Source organism: Aphelocoma coerulescens, chromosome 2 (assembly GCF_041296385.1).
Source record: "Aphelocoma coerulescens isolate FSJ_1873_10779 chromosome 2, UR_Acoe_1.0, whole genome shotgun sequence".
NCBI classification, from domain to species: Eukaryota; Metazoa; Chordata; class Aves; order Passeriformes; family Corvidae; genus Aphelocoma; species Aphelocoma coerulescens.
Genome location: NC_091015.1, coordinates 90033287 through 90057742, shown reverse-complemented (window position 1 = coordinate 90057742; position 24456 = coordinate 90033287). Strand labels below are relative to the sequence as shown.

Sequence of the window (24456 nt, the reverse complement as noted above, 5' to 3'; positions counted from 1 at the left end):
AAATCTGAATGTTAAAACCCACATATACTATATGACATGTTCAAAGCATGCCTCCCTCTCCACAACTTCATTTGTAGCTCCATATGTTGTGAATTTTTGAGCCAGACTGATGAGTGTCCTGTGAGTGTCTGGAATTGGCACTTCTGAAATTTCTGTCTTGCATGAATGTCCCACATCCCATGGGGGCTGTGTCAGAGATGGGCACATAATTTCCATTTCCAGAGCCAGTATTCAGTTGCCCGAAGGAAGATCACTCAACCTCAGCGTGATTTTCCCTGCAACTGCATCTTCTGATTCCTCATCATTCTTATTTCCAGGGAACAAGTAGAATCAGTAGGTATGTCTGTGAAAGGTTTACTGTACTTAGTGCAGATAAAATCTTTGGAGTGATACGAGCTTTGCAGTTAAGTGGTCTGCTCTGAATGCATGGATTATGACTAGTACAAAGACTTGTATTCTGCCTGGTTTTCACAGTGATTGTGCATTCCTTTTACCCCCGTGACTGTAATCCCATCGCAGCAGACCTCATATCTTGCTGGAAAGTACTGAGTATGATTTAAAAAAGGAGTAGTTTTCTTTTTCTTGTTAAATCAGGAAGAAAGAATCCTCCCACTTCTTAGGAATTACAGAACTGATTTTGTGTAAATCTAAACTACAAAACTATGGAGGTCAAGGAAGAACTCAATAACGAAGTTGTAGCTTGTCTTTTGATAACCAAGGAAAGAGATTATATATAAAGAGATGCTGGCTAAATTGCTACCTACGTAGCATGGCTGTTTGCCTTACAGTATCACACAAAACTTTTCTCTATTTAGAATCTAGAAAATGCTGTAGTCAAGTCAAGAACCTCAAAGGGTATTTCTCATGCTGCACCAGCAGCAGTATGAAAACATAGAATTAAGTGATAGCAGAACAGGAGGCAGAAAACTTACAGGGATCCAAATAGAGTCTGAACAAGAGCTCCAGGTTTGTTGTAGAGATAAGGTGGATTAAGAAGTGTGTCCTAAAGATGTCCTTCTTGCAGTTTAATTACTTTAAGTTCTTTTGGTAGTATGATAAACAAAACATCAGTGTTTTGATGTTTAGAGACATATGGTCCTTTTTTTTTCAGGTATTTTTGTACAAGGAGTCTCATTCTAAGTTTAGTCTAGGTCTACATGTAAGGTGATTTGACACTGATCAGTAGCACTCTTTTTTCTTCTACTGCTGGTTTTTGCCCAAATCAAACATTTCTTACTTGACAGATTACACAAGAAAAAGATGACTCTCTCCTTCATCGGTAAACAGAAGCCTTGTTTCTTTCACTTAGCGTGCACTTCACCACTCCTGTTTTCCTTGCAGTACTTAAGTGATTGGTAATTTTGTTTCCCCTGTGCCCCTACATCCCAAGATTCTTTCTGCTGTGGTCAGGTCTTTCCTGCCTTCTTTTGGAAAACAGGACTGTGACTTCATCATATTGTGTAATGAAGTTTAAACTAGTGGTGGAAGAGATTGTACAAAATAACATTTTTTTATTTCTGTAATAAGCTTCATAATCTGAGGGTAAAAAGAAATAGAGTTTGTTGATCTAAAATTTTGCAAAACAATTTACATAATTTTTTTTAAATTAAGTTTATTTACTCTAAAATTAATAGTTTGGTATGTAGATTTGCTGCATATAGGTTTTTTTTCAAATGGATTTCTGTAATCTTGTGGAATAGTTCAAAGTATGTAGTGAAAATATCTATGTTTGCATACTTCATCTGGATGAATGGTTTTGTTTTGTTTTGTTTGTTTGTTTTTTGTTTGTTTGTTTCCCATAAAAGGAAGGCCTTTGTTTTTGTAGTGAACTATAAATTGTATTTGTCCAACTCTCATGCAAGTATTGGCCTGCACTTTCTTAAGTTGTCTAACAAGGCCCACTATAATGTCCAACAATCTGCTCTTAGGAAAGGGTAATCAATTAAAAAAATTATTTTGAATTACTTTTATGTCAGTGCACCCTGAGTCAGCCTGCTTCTTAAATGCAACCTGAAACATACTTCCAAAAAATCAAAATTATTTTCTTTTCCAGGAATCCATTATAGCTCTAAATGTACAAATAATTTTTCCTTATTTTACGGAAATATTACAGTTTGCAGATTTATGTCCCTTATATCAAACTCTGTCATGGTCATTTGTACAAGGCAAGGTCTCTTGGTGGTTGTACTAGTAAGACAGTGACTGATGATTTGACATGTGAAAGTCTTATTTCTGGTTGTAACACGTGATCCCTGAAGTCCATAAAAGTAACTCTGCCTTTGGTGTTTTGGAGTAAATTGTTCATTATTTCTCCTTTAAAGTGATAAAACTATTGATTGCATATGAATTCTATTTATTTCCCTTCTCATGCTGCCATCCTCTTCCCTTGTGAGGGAGATGTCTCTCCCTAATTTGTTATGCACCTTTACAACAAAAGAATTGAAAAGCAGCTAGTACGATAACTTAATCTAAAACCAACTGCATACTTACTTCTCTTCTTCAGCTTCTCCAAATTAAGTTAAATTCTAGGCAATTCTCATCCACTGACTTTATTTCCCTGTGGAGTGGTTAGTAGGAATTTGTTTTAATCCTGGTGCAGGACAGAAAGGTCTAATTGCAGGAAAGGGTCAGTCAAAGGCATGCCAGGTATGCTACAGCAAGTTGCCTTTATTGAACTATAGGTAATACGGTCAAACCAAAGTTTGGCCATTGGACTCAATGTGCATGAGTGTGACTTTTGGTGTCATGAGCTTCTAGAGTTCATTTTACTTAGTATTTTGGATGGTTGCTGTCTTCAAATAACTAAGCCAAGCATGCCTAATACACATGAAGATTAGACGTGATGAACCAAGGAAATGCTGAACTTAAAGAAACAACGCAAGCAAAGGACTCTCAGCCCCTGCCTTTTGCACTCCCAAAAGATAGTATTTTGGCAGCAAATCATCTTTTGATTGCCTTTCTAAAAGTAGGCTTTGCACCTATTGATCATACTGTGTTGTGCACGTAGACCATGTTGAGATCACGGCTGCTCCCTAAGGGATGGGGAGATGGAAGTCGAGGATGATCCCTGGAGTAGCAGCACAAGGGCCTCACTAGTCCCCACCTACCCTCCAGTACCCACACTACGCAGGCAGGACAGATCTGTAGGTGGTGGCCAAGTAATACCAAGAGTTCGGATCGTGATACAATATCATGGCCATAGGCAGATTGAAGGTCAGGAAGTCAATCCATAGGTCAGGGTTAGGAGTAGGTGCAGTGATCAGCCAGCACAACCATAGCAATAAGGCTAGGCTTAGGTCGAGCCAGGAAACCAGTCTGTGGGTCAGAGCCTAAATTAAGGGTCTTCAGTGACCAGACATGGGTGTGGAGAGCAGCACTCCTCTATCATGGCCCAGGCAAGGCGTGAAGGCCCAGGGCTAAGCTTGAATAGACCTCCTGGGTTCAAGGGTGGGGAGCAGCCTCAGGTGAGGCTGGTCACAGCTCTTTATGGGGTGTTAGTGCCCTCAGGACCCTGGCAGACCAGGGCTATCCTGCAATGAATCCCAAAATGTTTAAAGGAAATGGATCCACATTTTTGCATTGTTATCCCACGTGCCCCTTCCTCCATAATGGAGACACCAGTATATGAAAACAGCACAGGTATGACATTCTTTTAATGAACTGAATTCTTAACAAAGGCCCTCCTTCCTATGGGCAAGTAACTGATACATTTCAGAGATCTTTGTGGTGCATTTTCATTAAAGCCTCCTTTCTGTGCTCTGCTAACATAGTTCTTGAACATCACAAGTATGAAAAAAACGGATATAGTTAAGGTGTTCCATTATGAGTTGAAGATGACTTATGAAAACAAATTTTTGTAGTCTGAAGAGCACCAGCTGAGCAAAGGCCAAACTTTTTGTTCAGTTTGGATATTTCTTGTTTCTTAAGAACCTCTTAAAATTCAGGGGGGAGGTGTGTGTGCAGAGGAAAAAGTAGAATTGCTGCCATCTTAGAGTGAGCTGGTGGAAGGAAAGAGGAAGAGCCTGGATTCCCGTATCTAAAGACATCCTGGCAAGAATGAAGGGGAGAGTTTTCTATGCTAAGACACTAAATGTGATCCTGAGATGCTGCTGCAGTGGGTCACAGAGGGGATGGGCAAAACTTCTATTTCTCTTGGTAAGACGCTGCAAGTTGAGTTGCGAGCAGCTGAAGTGGAAAAACCTGGGCTTACTAATGGGTAAGTTCCCTCCATGAGTCAGGTCAGAGCCTTCTGTAAACAAGTTCACATTTCTGTAGATATGACCTAAGCAGTTTTATGGGTTCTTTTTGTTCTTAAAATTTCAGCTTTGTGAGAAACCCTATGTGGCATATTCTTACCTTTTTGCTGGCTGACCCACTTATCATTGTGTAGTAATAGCTGTACAATGAGTTTAAAATAACATTGGGGTTTAACTGATACACGCATACTTCAGCTGATATCTGCATTCAGGAGGCTGTAAAGTCATGAGCCTGATAGAAACCTGTGAGTAAGCACTCATAATAGAATTGGTATAAAAAAGGCAGTGTGGAGTTGGAAAAAGATGGCAGGAAGAGGTACTGAGCAGCTCTTGGGGGAGAGAAAAAAATCTTACCAGTATGTCAGGAGTCAGGTTTCCAATTCAGTGAGGTATTTCTGTGTGTATTGCATGGTAGTTTATGCCCTTGAAATTAATGGAGAACCTACACAAATGTTTGGATTCTTTACCTGAATGGAAGTCAGAATGGTCTCTTTTCTATACTGATAAGTGTTAAAACACGATTCATTTTTTTCATCTGTGAAGTTTTGCTAGTTTATTACTTCAAGTGGGTTGACTGTACAGTTGGATCAGTACCTGATTGACAATGAGTTGGGCAACATATCATGTTCATTTTTTTCCAACTTCTCATTTTTTTCTCCCTTGTATTGTGAAATTCTCAAAGTATAATTGTCAAAATCAGGTATTCATGCTGAGAACATGGATTGCGATTCAAGAAACTCTCTTTAAAATATTGTAAGATTGCCATTTATCCTCCAAACAGGAAATCTTATGGAAATTTACTCTGTTCCTTTCTTAACCATGGTTTCCACGGCCCCTGAGATATTTGTTGTGCTTGTAGGGGCAGTACATAGCAGCTATCTTCTCTCACCTTGGGCACCTTAAAAATGGTGCCAGCTGTCTCTCATTACAGGGTTCTACAAGGAGACAGAAAGATGCTGTGCAGAAATAGTGCTGTAATTAGCCTGCTATCCTGCACTATCACCAATGACCAACTACCTGAAACTCTCTCCCTGGAAAATACTGTTCTGCTGACATCAAAAGAGCCATGCTATATGGGTAGTACTCATGGTGATTTCAGTTCTCCTGATTTGACTCTAGTAGTTTCCAGACCTCCCTCACCTTAAAAGAAAAGTAATGGAAAAAGCCTGTGCTGTAACCACTTCATGTGCAGGACAATGTCCCTGATTCTGTGAATCCTGTGTAATGTGAGGAGTGTGCAGTGGCACTGACAATGCATGGTTTAATGGTTGCTTGTGTCTGTTTTACTGGCTTTTATCTCGAGATGATCTGACTTGGTGCTTCTTCTCCAGAAACAAGCCCTGCTCCCAGTGATGTCCTGTTTCTCATCCTACCCTCTTTCTCTGTTTTGTGTTTTAACCTGTGCAACATTCTTTTTTCCTGATGCTCTGGGCATCTGGCCCTGAATGTCAGGTGGCCTTAACAGAGTTAAAGTAATCTGTGTGTTGTTCAGAGCAAACAGCTTCGAAGAGTGAATTTTCAGTTTGGTGAATAGTTTCTGTAAAGGAAAGTCAAGTACTTAATGCTCTCACATTTATTGTCCTGGAGAGCCAAAGGTTTTGCTTGAAGTGTTACAATAAAACTCTTGAAATTAGAGTTGCTTCATTCTGAAAAACACGTATAAAGGATGATTTTCAAAAAAATTGGTAATCTTTACACTGGCCTGCTTTTAATCTCTATTTCTTCTGTTAAAAATGCTGCCTAAAATAATTTTGATGGGTATTCTGAAAGCATAGTTGCATTTTCCAATTCTTCCATCTTCTTATGTACTACAGATAATTCTAATTCATTGCAAATAGCATAATTGTAGCAGGATCTCTCTTCAAATAGCCTTTGGTTTTTCTTCCTTATTCAACATTTAGAGCTGAGTGACTCTGCTATCTTGAACAGATTTGCATGTTTAAAAAAAAGTTATTTGTAGGTCAATGCTGTTTTCTGCTTAATAAGTTCTTTCTCCTCCCCTCCTAACTGTTGTTTCAATTTCATTTAAAATAGGCTGGCTGTGTTCCAGTCACACTGCTGGACTCTGAAGTGGGTACATGTAGAAGTATTCTAGCCCGAAGCCACAGAGCACAAAAATATGTTTTGTTTTACACAGGTTCAGTGCATTTTGTTTCCATTTGAATGAAGGCCTAGAACCTTATAAATGTACTAGTTAAAACCTTCATTTTGACTCCATACCAATATTTTGGAAATACTGGTCAAGTGTTGCTTACTATTGTAGAGTTAAGTAACTAACTTTGGGATTTTCTATTAGTACTCTTTCCATGTTACGAAGCAATCCATTTTGTAGTTCTCTAGCTCTCTCATTGTAGTGTTTTTCTATGGGACTGCAACCTTTTAAACTGTCGTTCACTGAAGTTGAGTGAGAGTCATGAAATATAGTAAATCCCAGATGTACACATTGATGACTTCTTTGTGTTGAAGCATTGCCCTCCAGATTTGCACTAGTGGTGTTACATGCAAGAATGAAAACCCTGAAATGCCTGGTTCTCGATGCATGTGATTGATAGGCACAACAGAGTTAGATAGCACATAACCCCTATGCAACACATGGGCTTACAGGAGCTTGTCAGGGAGTCAAGAATATCAGTTTTGGATCTTTTTTTTACTGCTATGTTATGGGATTAGCTGACATTTGGAACTGACAACACTGTTTTCTGTTGTATGGTTTCTGTGTAAATATATATAACAGTGTCTGTGAGAAGGTACATCTCCGTGCCTTATGAAACCATGTGGGTTTTTAAAGAATTTTATTTTCCTTGAAATCTAAAGGATGACTTCTTGGTGTGGCAGTTATGCTAGGTGAATAAGTGATGTTCCCTTCTGTTTGTGAAGAAATTGGAATCTGCAGAAACAGTACTTAGCATATTTGCAAATTATATTTATCCATGGCATAGCCTAAAGGAAAGCCTATTTAATCGCAAAAGATGTCTAGTTCAGAATGATAAACTGCAAAACTTTGGCTTAAAATGGTAGATAGCTGCTTACAGAATAAAATTCTCTCTCTTATTTATTTTAGAAATTTCATTTTTTTATCTTTAGGCATAGAGAAACAGGTTTTTTGCTGTACCAAACAGTACAGTGTTCACACTGAACAAGACTTGGGTTTCTATGGTATCTGACTCACAGATGATGATGTAATGGACTGTGTATTCAAGTGTGGTAACCTGAGCTTTTTCTTCTCTTGGCACTTGAATCCATCTGATCATCCCTTAAATTATGATCAGATAGATTATCAGAATAATACTATCTGCTTGATTTCTTATCAATCTCTTTACATTAAAAAGGTAACTTCCATTTTAAGGCTGCTTTAACCACATAGGCTGATACTCCTCGTTAGGCTGAATACCAGTACCAGCCATTTTGAAGAGAAAACCATTCCTTTGATAAATTGATTTCAATAGAGGTGTAGGAACCATGCAGCTGTGTTCTGCAGACTCAGCAGAGGGTAAGGAGCACGTAACTGCTTGAATAGCTGCTTTGTAATTGCAGCTGTTAAATCTGTGTAACCTTTACCTGAGCTATGCATCAATGCCTTGCCCACACATCTGTGCTCTGCATATTGCTTGCAAGAACTTAAGTGTGTGTCCTCTCAGCACAGGCACAGGTGAACGGTAATTCAATTCTGTTTCAAAATTTCTCTGATTGAGCATTCGTGGGGCAAATTGATACAACTCAAATCCTACTCCATCTGTTAACTTGGTGCCTCTGTCCTGACAGGGTTGATTGATTGCAGGACTGTGCTCTGGTCAGGTGAGTGGCAATTGAGCTGACAAAACAGTGGTTTACCCCTGCTGACAGGAGGTTTATTAGTCAGAATCATAATAAGCTCCACTGATGAAAAAGGATGGCAGTAAACAGCAATTTTTTGTGCTGTACCTTTCTGTTTAGAGCTATCTCAATACTCAGTCCACATGTAAAACAAAATAGGTTCTTTGTTTGGCTTAAAGTCACATTTCAGATCATCTTTATTGTTAGGGTGCTTTTCAGCTTCACTATGGGCATTATGATGTTGATCACCTTTGCTTTTTTCCTGGGGCACTGCAAACTACTTGCATAAAGGCTTTTTTTTTTTTTTGTGCAAGTAGTACATGCAAGGGCCCTATTTTTTGAATGTGGTGGCATTATTTTTTGTATATGACAGTAATGTGTATTCTGTCAGTTTGGAGTCTCGTTGGAACCTGGTACAGCAATTAGCACTTGGAAGACAAAAAAGAGAAATATCAGTATTTGTGACTGAAAACAGGAGTCTCTGAGTTTAACTACTTTAGCATGTATTCCAGTTATCTTTACTTATTTCCAGACTAAAAATGAATGGCAGGGGCTAATGAAATCCCTGTAAATTAACTTTTGTAAGATCTGATGAAATCCCTGTAAATTAACTTTTGTAAGATCTGAACCTGTACAGGTACTCCATTTGCCTAGGAAGACCAGCCAAGGCCTTGACTTTAACTGCATTTAGAAATGCAAACTATGAATTTTATAGTGTAAGTGTTCTTATTTCTCTACCATGCTAACTGCAGCAGAACTGGGGAGAATCCCTAGGCAAGCTAAGTGTTGGGTATTTTCATGGAGTGTTCGCTCTATGCAAAAGAGAATCAGAAAGGATCAAAATGTTCAGACTGAACCTGCACATTTTTCAGAGCTTTTTCTGGTAGCTGGAATGAAGCAGTAATGTTCAGTTCAATTTGCCTCGGTTTGATTGCAATTCGTGAGGATGTAGGAAAAATAAGGAGTCAAATGTAATCGTGTTACGGTTCCTGAAGTTAAGTATGCAGGAGATTAGTTTCCTTTCAGACAGGTAGGAACTGACCCATCTCCCTGAGAGCTCTAATTAGAGCAGCCAGTAATAGCATCAGTGCTGCATCTTCACTGAGACAGTCGGTCAAGGCAGCAGAGCAACTTTGTCAGCTCACAGAGTGTGCCAGCTCACAGGTGCCATTCAAAGAGGATTTTCTCACCTGTCTGGCAGGTTTGACGATGTGTGTTGAGAGATGAGGTTGCTGGTGTTTTAAGCCTAGTGATTTACAGGCTGGTAAGGAGTAATACTTTGAAATATGACTGAACATCACCTTGCTTTTCACTTCTTCAGGAACCAGTTGTGAATCTAATATCCCTTGGACTAAAAGCAGGGGGAAAAACACCCTGAAAACCCCAGAAAAGCAGCCTTGTAAATGCCATTTCTGAAGAGGGAAGGAGAGAAAACAGACAGATGCACTTTGTTGACCCTTCATTCTCTTCCCCCACGCACTCCTCCCACAGCAGCTTAGATCATTAAGCTCCTGTATAATTAAAACTTGGTCCAAGTCACACTAATTCTGTTTACTGGCCACAGTGAAGGATATAAATACCTAATCACTTCCTTACACAGAGGCTGCTTCCTGCTGGTGGTTTGCAGTTCTGAAGGACTTGGTCCCTCAGCAAGCTCCTTGTACAGCTGCTCACCCTGTGTGAAGGAGCCTTACTCCAAAGTGGTCCCCTGCCACAGCACATTTATTTCCACAGATTCCTCCTCCTGTTTTTTCAAAGGGAGTAATGTCACTTTTTATAAACAAACAGCATAGAAAGGCTATTGTCAATGCACATAATAACTGGAATTAAATTTACGGAACGAAATTAAAAAGGGAAGAAGAGACTGTCTTTTGAGGTTTTCTGAAGGAACTGCTGTCCTAATGGGCAGCTGAAACCACAGCACTGAAGTCCTTGCAGATGAATAGGTCCTGAGCATGTATACACTGAAGTCATAGCAATGGTTAATTGACAGCATCATAATTAGTACAAAGGGTTCTCAACATGGAATTTAAAATGTTCATCGGTCACCCTCAGAGCATGCAGAAGTTAAAGTGCTGCCTGCAGCAGTATTTCATGGGCATGTTAGATCCATCCAACACCCTTCTCTCTCTGTAGGAAGGAATTACGGCCTGAGGGGAAAGCAGGGAAGAGGGAGAACCTTCCTAATTCACATCACCATGTACGTGTGAAGTTGTCATAAGTGGCAGCTTGAAATAAGTAGCTACTCTCAAGCTCTGGTAGGGTAGACATGGCTCTGACTCACTGAGGAGGGAGAGATGTACAAACAGTCATACACTGCCTGTGGAAGAAGTCTCAAAATTAGATGGAGGCTTTTCTTGAGACATTGAGAACCTAGATCTGTTATTCCTGATGGCCTTGGGCTCAGCAGCTCCAAGAAGCTACTGCATGAGTTCCTGCTTCCTCAGTAAAAGGGAAAAAGGCAGAATCCCCAGTCAAGTGAAACTAAATGAATGTACTGCAGTCACAGCCCTTTGCCTTCACTGGCAGTTTCAGAAACACCCCCTGTTCTACTGAGGGTTTAGAGTGAATTATTTCTGTCTTTTCTCTCTCCTTATTTATGAGAGCTGAGTGCTGCTGTAATCCATTAAGGTTGGACTGTATTTTGCTTATGTTTTATCTATGCAACTGCATGAAGTACCTGATGGTGAAAGATACTAGATGAAGACCTTTAAAACTCTTTAGTAAAATAATTTCCAAGTGATAGTGGCTAATCTAGTGTTTAAGCTATAATCAAAGAGTGACACAAAATACATCAGTCCTGTCAGGACGATGTGGGGCTTGTTGTGCTTTGGTGTTTGAAGTGAGTCTATTTTAATACTTTTTCAAGCCATGTGGGGGAGAGGCTAATAGTTACACAGTTTGTGGCCTTTAATATGTACTGATGCTCCAAATGAATCTTTTGTAAAGCAGTTTTAGTAACATGGGTTATTAGCATAAAGTAGTAGACATATTAATAACACCTTGAAATTTATAAAAATTTTTCTGGGATACAAGTTAAAGGCAAATATATTTGAACAAAACCTGTATGAAGTAGAAGCAATTTAACAGATATTAATTTAAAACATATTATCTGTTTTGGCTTTATTTATTTTCTGCAACAGATTAATACTTACCTAAAAGTCCCTATGCATTTAATGTCTGGCTGACATTGCTTTGTTGTAGAATTAATGGTTCAAATAATTTTATTTGAATGTGGACCACTTAGTGAGCATTTAAATTCATTTTTCTTGTTCTTCTGTATTCTGTGCATGTTGCCCTGCACATTTGTTACCTTCTCCCATGGCACCTCATATCTATCATGACTTTTCTTCCCAACTTGCTGAGGTGGAAACGCAGGGGATTGCTTTATGTGTGGCTTTTTCCATTTATTTTTAATTACTACATGCAGTTTTATAGAAGAAACAAAGCAAAGGACTGCGGATGAGGTTTGTGTTGGATATTTATTTAACAGACTGAATGAGAGACTTTGTCTTCTACACAAGCAGCACTTCTTCCTCCCTGGCCCCCTCCTTTCTCTCCCCAGGAGATGCTCATGGCAGTCAGAAAGGAAGGGTGATCTATTCCAGCTGTAAGCTAGAAGCTGCGGATGTTTTTTTAGAATAAGGCTGCTGATGGTGTGACTATCATTTCACCTACCTCAGCTTCAGTTTCAACCAGCCTTCTCTCATCTTGTACTCGGTCTTCTCCAAATACTGAATCACTGGGAGCAGCAGTAATGCTCTGTCAACAAAAAGCTGTGTGTCATCTGAGTGTTGATATGTGTTATCTGGCCAATTTATCTCAGTGTTTAGCATTGGAAAATGCATGTTTGCAGGGTGCAGTGGGTCTAAGGCTGAGGTACAATTCATTAGCATAAGACAGAGTTTAAGCTCTTCTATTATGTTTCCACAGGACCCTGTTGGACAAGAAAACTACTCCTGCTTAGTACAGTATGATGATGCAGAGTAGACCAGAAGACAGAAATTTTGCCTTGTTTGCTATCCAGCATGGTAAAAAATTGCCACTAAAGAAAATCTCTAAGACAATGAGACTTCCAGAGAGGTTCCATTTTTAAATTTTTTTCGTTAGTAAGAAGGATAGCCTACCTATATTTTGCATATTAAATTTTCCGGAATTTCACGTAAAAAAATCCGCACTTTTGAAGCCAGCTACTTCATTCAGCCTTAGGCATGGTGTCACCACTGTTACCTCCATAATTTACCATTGCACAACAGCTGTTTTTGTAATGACAGACATTAGCTTTCTTGGTGCTTTTCTCTCTCATTTCAAAACTTTCACATTCTATATTTAGTTGTCTTAATGTCTTATTTAGTGGAAATAGGAGACAAAATGGTTGTATATGAGTAACAAGATTTTTCAAGCTGCATGCGAAGAACAGGAAAGGAAGAGTGAGAAATTATTTCCTGAGAGTTTAAAAAAAATATTATGCTTTCATTACATTAAAGATAGCATGCAAAACCTCAAAAAAGATGGATAAATGATGTTTCTGAGGTGTTAACAGCATAACAGGTTTACTTTAAATTCGGAGACTCAGAGAGAGATTTCTAAAGAAGATATGGAGATTTTATGGGCTTAAAATGAAACTAAAATCCTTCTCTCTCATTTTCTTTAGCTTCTGTGGTGATTTAGAGTACCCTTCATATGTAATACAGGTTGGAAATGAGGACATGCTTGTAGAGCTAGTTTTAAAAAAGCTGATTTAGTTTTAATTATATTTCTTAGCAAAATAAGAAATTTCTGAATATGAAAGTGTGAACTCTAGCCTGGAGTCTTAGCACTGGGAGATGACTGGTGCATTTCTTTGGGTAGTTTACTTGTTGCTTGTGTGATTATCTGGGATTTATATGCTGCAACAGATATACAGAAGTCACTGTAACTTCTGAATCTGCAAACTGCACAGGTACTTCAGTTGTGCTAGTTATCCAGTTGTTATGGGTGCCACTGTCCAAATGGATCAGGCTAGCATGGTTATGACATGATGCAAAGCCCATGGCAGGTATTGCAATAGTCCTTGCTCATCCTCCTTGCCAAGTCTGGGTGATTTACTTTGCAGGTCAGCCTATTGCTCTTGGCAAACTTTCAAACTCAGTATTATCTAATCTACAAATCGCTGCTGTTCCAGCAGTTCAAGTCAAACAAACAAACAAAAAAGAATTTAAATGAGCAAGAGAAAAAAAAATGCCCAATTGAATGAATAATTGAAGATGGAGTTTGGTCCAGAGAGAGAGGTATTTCAATCTGGGGAATAAAGAGCAGAAGAAGTAATGGCAGCTGCATAAATAATTGATAAAGTCTCGGCACCCGTTCTTTTGTTGCCGAGACTGAGGGAAATAAGGATGCAGTGCTTTCCCCCTCATTCCTCATATGGACTGCAGTGATTTATCCTTTAGGCAGCTACCTGCATAACTGTGACATGAGAGGAGAAATCCCTGAAGGTGACTGCAATGGAAAGAGAGTGCTTGGCTTATCTGTCTTTGATTTGGAAGACAAGTGATGTGCACTGGTTCTGTTGCAGAGAGGAGAGTGCATATTTTTATCATATTTCTTTAGGGAAGTTGATCTTTGACCTTCATATTAGAAATAATGTGTACTGTTCAATCAAATTCTAAAATGTTGTCTCTGCTGCTCTTTCTTGGGAAGACAGAGGTGATTGATCTTGTGAGGTCAGCAGTCACCACTATACAGCAGTTACTGCTGTCCATATTTCTATTGCAAGATCTTCCTTAAGATGACCAAGAGAGCAATGTGAAGGAATTGTTTCTGCTCAATGTATCTGAGACTGACAGTGCAGGTATGATCTAATAAGCAAGGGTTTCGAGCTCCACTTAAATCATGCAGTTACATGTTCAAAAGTTATTGCTGTCAATTTGATTATGGGTTATTTTCTTATGTCTGTAAATGGAAGTAACTTTGACTCCTTTATGTCTGGTCTCTAAAGAAGAGGTATGAAGAAGAGGTAAATCTTGGGATTTCCTAATGGAGTCCACATACATTAAGATAGTCCTTTGTTCTGTTTCCCTAGGCTGGAAAATTTGCTGTTCAAACCTGCCAAGACACAATGTTAATTTATTTAACAGTCATTTGTAGCCATCTCTAATGTGTTCTACATGGCAATAAAATCACTTAAGTCACCTATGGCTACAGTTGTTTTGGTTCAGGTAGGTAGCATCATTTTCTCCCATCTCCTATGTACAAGAAACAGTTTTATTTGTTCAGAAAGATGCCTTTGATACTATACAATACCATGGTTTTCAGAAAATATGTAGGAAGACAGCATCATCATCATAAGTGTTGGTTTTTAGTTGTAACGGATTAGGGAGAGGAGAGATCCTCTGGGGTATATATAGAGATGTTCGTATACCTCTGTCTTGCACCTGAAGAAGTGTCTGTGAGACTATTGCCATCAAGTTGCTTAAGAAAACCTTTTCAAATCAATCAGTGTGGGAAAATTAAGACATTTGTCATTGGGGTAGCACTGTCTAGCGGTCAAAAAGCTGCCTGCAGACTTAAGGTTTACCACACGACAGGGAAGGCTAACTCTGTTGGAACTGAGGTACAAGAACTGAATGTTTCCTGTGTGAGGATTAGATAGCTTAAATCAGTTCATTAACTCACAGTGAAGGTCTACTATATAAAATTTCTCTCTGTGATGGAATGACAAATGTTTTGAGTTATCACAGCACATGTTTCCAGGGCTGGTTCTGTCCCAGCAGGGCTCCACTGTGTAGGATGTTAGCTTTGCATTTGCAGGAGCCCATACCTTCATTAGAATCTTAAACTAATCATCTTCTTTTTTACTGGTTGAAAATACATATTTAAAACCGCCGTTACCTTGGCTCTCTGGCTTTTTAAGGCAAGTCAGTGTGCAGTGATAACCATAAACCAGCCATCCTGCAAATTCATCTCGGAGAAGTTAATGTAATCACTGTATGGCTCTATTCCTACCTCAGTGATACACATACAATAGGGGATGTTTGGACTGGAAAAAAAATAGTCAGCATCTAAAGTGCTGTCTATGTTGTATGCAAAGAAAGAGGAATAAAACCCCTGAGTCAAAGCCTCTTTGTTTATGTAGAAACACTCAACTTCCAGCATGAACACAAGTTGGCACAGCATTTCTTACCCTTCAATACTCTCAAAAATTTAGAAGTTATCAGGAAACCAGAAATGTTTAATTAGGCTTGAGGCTTAATTAAAAAATTAAAATTTTTAAATTTAAAATTAATTTTTAAAAATTAAAACTGTTTAATGGTGTTGGAGTGAAAGCTCCTCTGGACTCAGGCCCAGAGAGAAGCCAAAGCACAGGGGTTGAATTAAAACCTTTGGATACATGAAGCCACACCAAAATGAAATAGAAATACAGATTTTTAACTTTTAGTAGAAATATATGCGAAGTGCCTTAAACATTAAAAAGCTGTAGCAGAGACTCCAAACACAGTTCTTACTGCAGCAGTGTTACCTTTTCACAGAATTTCTTTACTTTAGACAAAATATAGATAGAATTACACTGCTCACATTTTTTAGATAGAGTGTTCACATAAACAATAAGAGCTGATAGAAACTGTACACGCAAATCTGTGTAATACCTTTGTAACACTTGTGTAAGACTTACAACTGTTAGAATTAGACCAGGATAGGTTAAGAAAAGAAAAACTAGAACTGTGTGTTAATCTTTTTGGTCAGATAAAAAATATAATCCACACTTCTGTAAGAAAAAATATAGAGTCTAGAAAATAGAGTATAGAGTATATCGAGTATATAGAGTATATAGAGTATAGAGTATAATGTATAGAGCATATAGAAGAAGAAGCAGCTGTTTTTGCCTGCTGTTGCTGCTGCTGCTTGCCTTTATCATGTAACCCCCTTCGAACTCTGCCTTCAAGAAAGCTATGAGACTATGAAATAAAGAACACAGCAGAACAGCAGCCTCCTCTGCTCTTTTACCCTGGTCTGAGAAGGAAGGGTACCCCATCAAAAGCTCAGCATAATGGGTTTGAGGATACTTGAAAGTAAGTAGTTTGACAGCCAGACTATTCACCAGTACCAGTACTGTAAAAAAGCTACCCTTTTAATTGCTTTGCTGCTGATACCTTGGTGTTCGGGGTGAAATAACCAAAGCAGGCTGTAAAGAGTTGCAGAAGGACCTCAATACTGAACAGTTATTGAAGTTCTGTGTAGATAGATATGAAGTGATGCTCAAGGGGTAGGTGGAGGCAACAACTCCCATCTTGCACACAAGGCATTGTTTGTCCTCCCACAATTCTGAGGAATGGCACATAGACAAGGCCAAGCTGGGTGGAGCCCTGAGCAACCTGGTCTAGGGAATGGAGTCCCTACTCACAGAAGGGGGGTTGGAACTAGATAATAAGGTCCTTTCCAACTCAAACCATCCTGTGATTGTATGATTTTGTTGTAGTCACTTGTACTACTGTCAGCTCAGTGCACAGTAATGCTAAAGTCCAGAACAGACAGCCCTGGACCACTGTATAAATTCAGATTACACCTGTACCTGGCACATTGTGTACTCTTATGATGTTGCTTCTCATCCTGTATTTCTCTTTTCCACTTAATCCTCCACCAAGCCTACCTCCAGAAGAGATAATAAAACTGAAGGAAAAAAGGTCAGAGGTATGCAATGACTTCTGGATGAGAAATCATCTCAAGAGACTTCAACTCCTCAGGCTGGAAGGGAGAGAAGCAGATCCTACATGTAATATGTAGGATCACAGGTAATGTAAGCAAGGTTAGATGCTTAGTGACCCTTCTGATGCAGAAATAGGGGATATTCAATGAAACTGGTGATGCCTTTTCCTGGTCTTAAAATCAAGAATCAAACACAGTTAGAAGGGAAAAAGGGATTTTACCTTGGTATTTATTTTAAGGATCCTTGGGTGCACCACGTCCAGGTTGAATGCATTGAAATGCACACTGCAATGTCTACCCCAAAAGATCTAGTATAACATTACAGGCCTTACTAATTAGCATATCTATCAAAGATTCCCCAGTGAGAGGCTTGAATGAGCCCTCCTCCCTGAGAACCCTCCCCCAAACAGTTCTATCTTAGTTTACAGAATGTGTTCTGGAGAGGACCTTGGGGTCTGGGGCACACTGATCCCTAACTACTATGCTTCTAGGATGTTTAGTCTCCTAGCTTAACAAATAAGTCTGAGAATGTAGGCTAAAAACCACTAAGAATACAAAAGCTATAAAAAGGTATATAAAAGGGGTATAGAAGAGAAGGCAAAAAATCATCATGGCATCACTGGCAGTGCTCAGGTTTGAAACTTCTTGTTAAGCAACAGAAAAGCCTATCACAGGATGTTATTGATTCTATGTTTTATGTATGTTCAAGGGAAATGGGACAAATTTGTTGAAGAGAATGGTATCCTCCATTATTAGATACCAGTTATCAGTTGTTCAGGAGGTTTGTCTGAGCTGAGTCGCTGGAGAGTTGCATGCTGCAGGAAAAGATCGCTCCCCACTCATTCTGGTTGTACACTTTCCCCTAGCTGTGTGCCTTTTGTCACTGCCAATGGCAAGTACTGGGACAGGTCCAGGCTTACCAACGTGACTGTCCCTGTCTTCTGAGAGGCCTCTGCACCTCAGCCTTGTCTTATCAGGTGCTCTTTCCAAAAGCCGGTGACATTATAAGACAAGCCAGGTAAGAGGAATCACCAATGAACTGAACTGATGATTTGGCACATCTGCTATTGAGTTAGCAGATGTACTGGTATTTTGAGTTGGCTTCCTGCTGGAGAAGTAACAAGTGGTATAATCCACTGCTCTCTGATCCTCACAGTCCCTTTTCATCTAGACTGCAGCCTTCAAAGCAAATCATTACAGCAGATGTACAGATGATTGTTTTATTCTTTCAGTAATCCAAGCAATACCCACTGCTTTGCAATAGGCAAGGCATGCAAGTGTGCCCCTAGGACAGACTGTTCCTGCTCTTTCTGTACACAGCCTCATGTATATGAATGTGTTTGTATATAAATATATATATATGTACACACATGCAAAATTTATGTACCAGAAGGCCATAGAACCACCAGTTGAGTCAAAGAGTCTCAATTAAGAACTCCTTCCAAAACTTCACATTTTCTCATGTGCCAAGAAAATACCTTCAAGTGTTTTAATTTAGCCTGTTTGTCTTGCAGGCATAGCCAGGCTCACTAAGACGCAAAAGCTTTTGGTGAGGTTCTAAGTTAAATTTATGCAACCTGCTGTACAGGGACATGCATATGAGAGGATTGGTACTCTCCTCAGCACCTTCAGTATACTCAGTAGTGGATTTGAAATGTCACACTTTCCATTGCCTGTGTAGTGGGTATTTGAGCTCAAAGCTGAGCACACCGCTGCAAACACTTCCCCAGAGGCTGCAGCAGTAGATGTAGCCTACAGTCCACTGGGCTCAGTAACACAGGGGCAAACTAATCTTTTTACCTTGGCATTAAAACGTGCCTCAGGATTCATCAGATGGTCAAGGAATTTGTCAGAGAAATATGTTATATCTGTAAAGGAGCTGCTTCACAAAGGCACTCTGTAAAGATTCTCACATTTCCAGTAGGGAATGAGGTATTAGATACTTCAGTCCCATCACAGAGGGGACACAGTGCTTTATGTGGCATGTGGGATGCATGGGTTCAAATTAAATAAATTGCTGTTGAAATGAATCTGGGTCTCACACCTAAGTACCATAATATATCACTAGTATTTAATTATTTTTCCCTTTAAAAATGCTTAACTCGTTTTCCATTGCAATTTTGCGCAAGTAGAGAAAGCTTGTGTCATAAAAACAAATGTTATTTTTTATGAGCTCTGAGTATGAAAAAGGTCTTTTAATTAACAAAACCAAGTTTTGCATTGTTATGCAAAAGTACCTAAATTTCAGCACAGGTAAAAACAAAGTAATGAGCCATTTTATTTAAGTTTATATTGCTTGTTGAGTTGTTATTTTCAAACCCAGTAAATAATGTTTTTGTGCCCTCATGTGATCAACGAATGAAGTAATTGGTGTAGAGACTGCTTTTTTGTGCTAATGATCTGTCACAAATTGTGCCAAAGCCTTGAAGGGCAAGTTTTTCATTGTCAGTAAAATGTGTCAGTAAGAGGTACCAAAGAGCAGAGAGAAGTTTAAAGAATCATTGAGCTAATTCTGCTAGGGTGGTGGCACCGTCCTTCAAGAAGAGAGCTATATGGTGCAAATTATCTTCTAGTCAACCTGCCAGAGGTTTCTCTCCCATCCTTGCTTCTCCTCTTTCTAGGCAGTTTAAATATGCAGACATCGCTTCCTTTCTGCCAATTCCCCCCCCCCCTCAATTTTTCTGCTCCAAATAAAGCATTGAAATCCCCCTACTCTACCAAATACCTAAATTTTTAATGAGAAAGTCAGTTGCAAGTTTTCCCACAGTTATCTCCATATCTTTGTTTTCTGCATAACACAATAACATAGTAGTCTTTTATAACCCAGGGGAGATTTCTTTACTGCCCTTCCCATCCTCTCTAGCAGTCAGGAAAAGAAAAATTAAGCTTCTAAACATTTTTCCTTTACCCTTCTACTATGTGGCTGCAGCTTTTTTTAGCCTCAGCCACCAAGCCACCTGGGCCTTTTAGAGCACTGTGTTTAGGCAGGGTCAGTGCTCTTTAAGCCTTTCCTACAGAAAATCTGCCCCACCACTTTGTTTAAAATGCTAGACTCTGTAAAAAGTACTCTCCAGTTTCTGATGTACAAACCTAGAGTCCTTTGAAGTTTAGAGGAAACAGTATCTTTCTGCAGAAATGTCACAGCTAACTTTCTGGATGCATCTAAGTCTCTGTGTTAGTGTTTCTCACTGAGAAGAGAAAGAAAGTGCTTTCCTGGGGATCCTTTTTTGCATCTGGTTCCTGGGGCTGGTAAGGCCAACATCTGCAGTCCTGAAATAGCCATGTGGTAACAAGTGCTGTGGCTGCTGCCTTTGCAGCTGGTCTGTATAAAATAGCCATAATGATTCTCTCTTCCTTACAGCTAATGTGGCATAATACTTAGAAGCTATGATTTCTGTCTTCCTCTGGCATATCGTAAACTTCCAGATTTTGAGCTGGCTGGAGGAGGCTTTTCTTTGGGAAGATAAGTATAGGCTAGTCCACTTCATAGAGCTTGAAAAAAATAGTGCTAAAAATATATTTGATAGACAAAAAGGAGAACCAGTAATTTGGTTTGGTATCTTGATGAAAGGGAACCACTATGTGTACCCCAACTGCTGAAATTGGGGTGAGGTTTCTGTAACCTCCATGGTAAAGCCCCAAAACTCGGCACGAAGGTAATAATTCTAAGGGACAGACAGGTTGCTAATGAGCACTGCAAGTAGAGCAGATGCCTGTCTGCTCTTCATGCCATCCAGTGAAAAACCAGCTGTTTGAAATTGACCCATCCAGAGTCATATTTAATTACATCCTTCTAGAGTAATTTCCATGTAAGTTTGATGTTATCTGTTTGGCTTTTTCTTTGAGATAGGGACAGATGAAGAGGGAGAAGAAAAGGTTTTTATTAACTTTTTTCCCCCAGACTCTCAAAAGGAATTTCGAAAATGGCATTAATGTCAGGTGCCTTTATGTGCCTTTAAGCTCTGAAAGAGGCTGCAGGATGATGGTTCCTTTGTTCATGAGACTTGTTTTGACTCTACAAACAGTTTTTACTGGGACTCATAGCTCCCTTAAGCAGCCTCACCTGGGGTGGCCCATGACCTCAATTTCAGTTCAACTCCAGGTCTTCAGTGCTGCCTGAGCTGCTCTACAAGAGTCTGTTACACTCCTGCCTGGTCATGGACAGTGTGGTGCCTGACCTGTGCACTGATGTGCTAGCATAGCCTTGACCCATCCTCAGGGAGGTGCCTGAAAGCCAGAGCCAGGGCTGCCCACCGGCCTGCCCTGCTCCCTGGCTGGGGCCATGAGGTGGCCCTGGTGCTCTGGTCCCGAGGCAGCAGCCAGTCCTCAATGTGCTCCAAAATGCTTTGTGGGTAAGCAACAAAAATGTTTGAGCTGATTAGCACTCTGATAATGGGGATGTTTGTTGGTAGCAAATCACAACCCACTTCCTCTTGTACAGGTCAAGTTGTTGCTTCATTAGTATTGATGTGTGCACGGTGAATAATGAGCAGTGAAATTTTTAAAAAAAGCTTCACGGAATACAAGTTAATTACACAGCTCAGATTCACTGTGTTTGCTTACGTATGTATGTATGAAGATTAGAGAATCTGGAGAGAAGGTCATCAGGCTCTAACAGGTGATCATAACTATTTGGGGCTTAGGCTTCTTTAGATTGTAGGTTTGATAGCTGATCTGTAAAGATCACACAATGTTCAGGGTGCCAAAACAGGCAGGAAACATTAAACTGAGTGTTATGCCTGCCTTTCTCTGGAGCTTCAGCATAGTAGGTTAGAGCACCTGTCCTGGAGGTTAGGGTTGCCTTTGATTTTCAGTGCCTGTCTTCCAAAGGGACTTGAGAAGTTTGAGATCTAATTTTCTTATATTCCAGAAATTGGCCCTGCAGATCAGAATCCAGTGTTGCATTGACACTGCTTTGTTAGTTATGTTGGTGCTTGGGATCCTTCATTTCAAAGGAGAGCCTACTGTTACACTTCAGTCTAGTCTCCATCTAAAAGACAGTCTTCAGCTTTACAGCCTCTGCTGCCAATACTGGATCATAAACAGAATAATCATCAATACAAAATAATAATAATAATAATAATAATCTGAAAGTCTACGTGTTGGTTCATGACTGCAGGTAGAGTCTGGGGCTGGATTTTAGGAGGATGATCTCAGGATGTGATGATAGCCCAAGGCTGCAGCTCTGTGTTGATAAACTCACGGTTCAAATCTGTGTGTGTGTGAATCTACAGCTCTTGCATTGAGAATGGTTCCCTTTCAGCAACAGAGGTCAGTGTCTGGGCTGATTGGGCTTTGTAATTGACTTTTCTCTTCGTAGCACTTTGTCTCCGCATGAGCCTCCTGTAGATAAAGTTGGGGTAAATTCTCTTACTGAATACTTTACATATTTCAGCTATCTTGTTCAACTCAAGTGGCCTAGAATGACCTTTCCAAATAAAAATGAAACAAAACACTTCAGTGCCACTGAGTTTCACACAAGGGGATGATGGTGCCTGTCTGTTCACTGGAGATGCTTGTGGCACGTGGCAGGGAGCCAGGCAGGGCACAGCCTCCTGTCTCTGGGCAGGGGCTGAGGCTCAGGCCAGCCTTCTTTGTCCCCTCCCCTGTTTGCACTCACTGGAACCAGCACACGACTGTCACCAAGGCCTAGGGTTTGCTGGACACTTGAGCAGCCGGTCCTGTGAAAAACAGTTGTTCCTATTCGGTGTTACTTCAACAATTGTTATTTTATTCTGTATCTCTGATGCTGGTGTTTCTGTCAGTTGTTATCTCTGGCAGTCACTGGAGTAGCTAAAATGCCTGATAGGCTGATACAGTAGTTAATATTATTGTAATTGTAGCGTGCAGGTATTTTCTCTCCTCCTCAATCATGCTGTATATATTGGAAGATAATAAAGAGAAGCCTGTTGGTTTTGTTGTTTTGGTTTGGTTTAAATTTTAATCATTTATCATTGATATGACTTCAGAAACAACTTACTCATTTCTGCTACTTTCCAGCAGTACTGACTTATCCTAAAATAAGCTGTAACAGTAAAACATCATCACTGAATGGGCTGCTTCCCTGGACTTGTTTTCCTCTTAAATACTGTTTCACATTATTTTTTCTCTCTAAGTAGCTAACTTCCAGAAAAAAAGGTTGACGTTTACTTTTCTGTTCCTATTACCATCTTTTTTGGTGTTGTTTTTTTTTTTTTTTAACCTCTTTTTTTTAAATGAACCTACATAAAGCACTAATTGAGTAAAAAACATTTTGGATCATAAACAGCCAGAGCGACCAGTGCTACTCATTTCTTGTTTTTTTCCAGAATTTTATTTGGCAAGCAGGATCAGTGTCTGTGGGAGGAAATAAACTGACTTAAATTTGGGGAAATACAGGATGGGGCTTGAAAGGGTGTGTCCTCATAGATGTGTGCACATGTGTCACACTTGCAAATTGGGTAATTGCATATTTAGTTTCCTGTCTGTATACATGTGTGGGAGCAAATGTACGGTTTGTCTGCCATAAGGGAGATCCATGCACCGAAGCCATCACCATTTTCAGGCTGTTTTGAACTCAGTGCACTGGAAGAACTTACAGGGTGGTGTGAGCCACGGCGGTGACTCAGAAATTCAGTCCCAGTTTTACGTCTTTCTACCAAATCCTGGTAATAATTGTGATGTTAAATATGTTTTGGCATAGATGATGTCAATTAAACAAGAATATGCTGTTATCCTCAGGCCTCAGGAGAGCTTGGCTAACAGCAGCCTTACTCCACTCGAGTTTTAAATACCAGTACATCCTTGGTGCTACCTGTGTCTATTTTCTTGTGGAAAAATACCCCTTACTTCTATATTTTAGTTGTTGATACTGCCACTTGGATAGCTTGATATAAAGCTTGAAGCGTAGGAGCTGGATGGAAAAAGAAAGAGAGGGCACATATGGGTCAACATTCAGTGACAGTGATGAAAGACACAGAAAGATGATGAGGTTTTCTTGTAAACAGTTTGTATTGGTAGCTAACGAAAGGAATAAATTTAATGCTGGTTTTCATGTTTCTATTCTGTATCCCCAGCTTCCCACATGGTGATGCTCATCTTCCATTTGGAGTCCTTCTGATTATAACTATGAAAAATAAGCTATTTCTGATACACCAATAAATATGCTTGCTCACTAGTCCTGGAAAACAACTCCTTGCAATTATGATTGTGGTGACTGCACATAATGAATGACAGAGTTAGTGGTAAAAAGTTTTGCTGTCATAACCAACCTTTTAAAAATGTAAAATTTCAAAACAAGCACCACACTGTTGACAGCTTGCGTTTCAGACACTCCAAAACACGTAATACAAGCTAAAACTTATTTCTGCCATGAAAATGTATGATATGGCCACCCAGGAATGTGTTCTCCTTCATTTTTCCTATTGTAATGAAAGTTTAGAAATTAATATTTTTATTCTAAGGTACAAACATCCTTTTCTGTTATTTAGGGAATTAATTAAGACATAAGGTAAACACCCTGATACTCCTCTGAGGGCTGTGAAATCTTTGAAAAGCTAGAGACCATACAAAACCTCAGATGTGGAATGACTGACTTTCTGAAGGGGTTTCCAAACTTCTTGCAGAGGTTTTAGCAAGCAAATAGTCTGACTCTAATATTATAATTTTTAATAGAAATTAAGGATTAATTTCTTTAAGTGTTGGTGTGGGGCACTAGAATGGT

The 24456-nt window shown here is 39.6% G+C and overlaps 1 long non-coding RNA gene across 1 annotated transcript in view; it reads left to right on the top strand.

The window, feature by feature from the left end:
• The first annotated feature begins 3491 nt into the window (after positions 1-3491).
• Positions 3492-24456, top strand: part of LOC138105811 (uncharacterized) — a 49750-nt gene continuing 28785 nt past the window's right edge. The window contains exon 1 of the long non-coding RNA XR_011148702.1: positions 3492-3639. This is a non-coding gene — a long non-coding RNA (uncharacterized lncRNA). The remainder of the gene's footprint in view (positions 3640-24456) is intronic.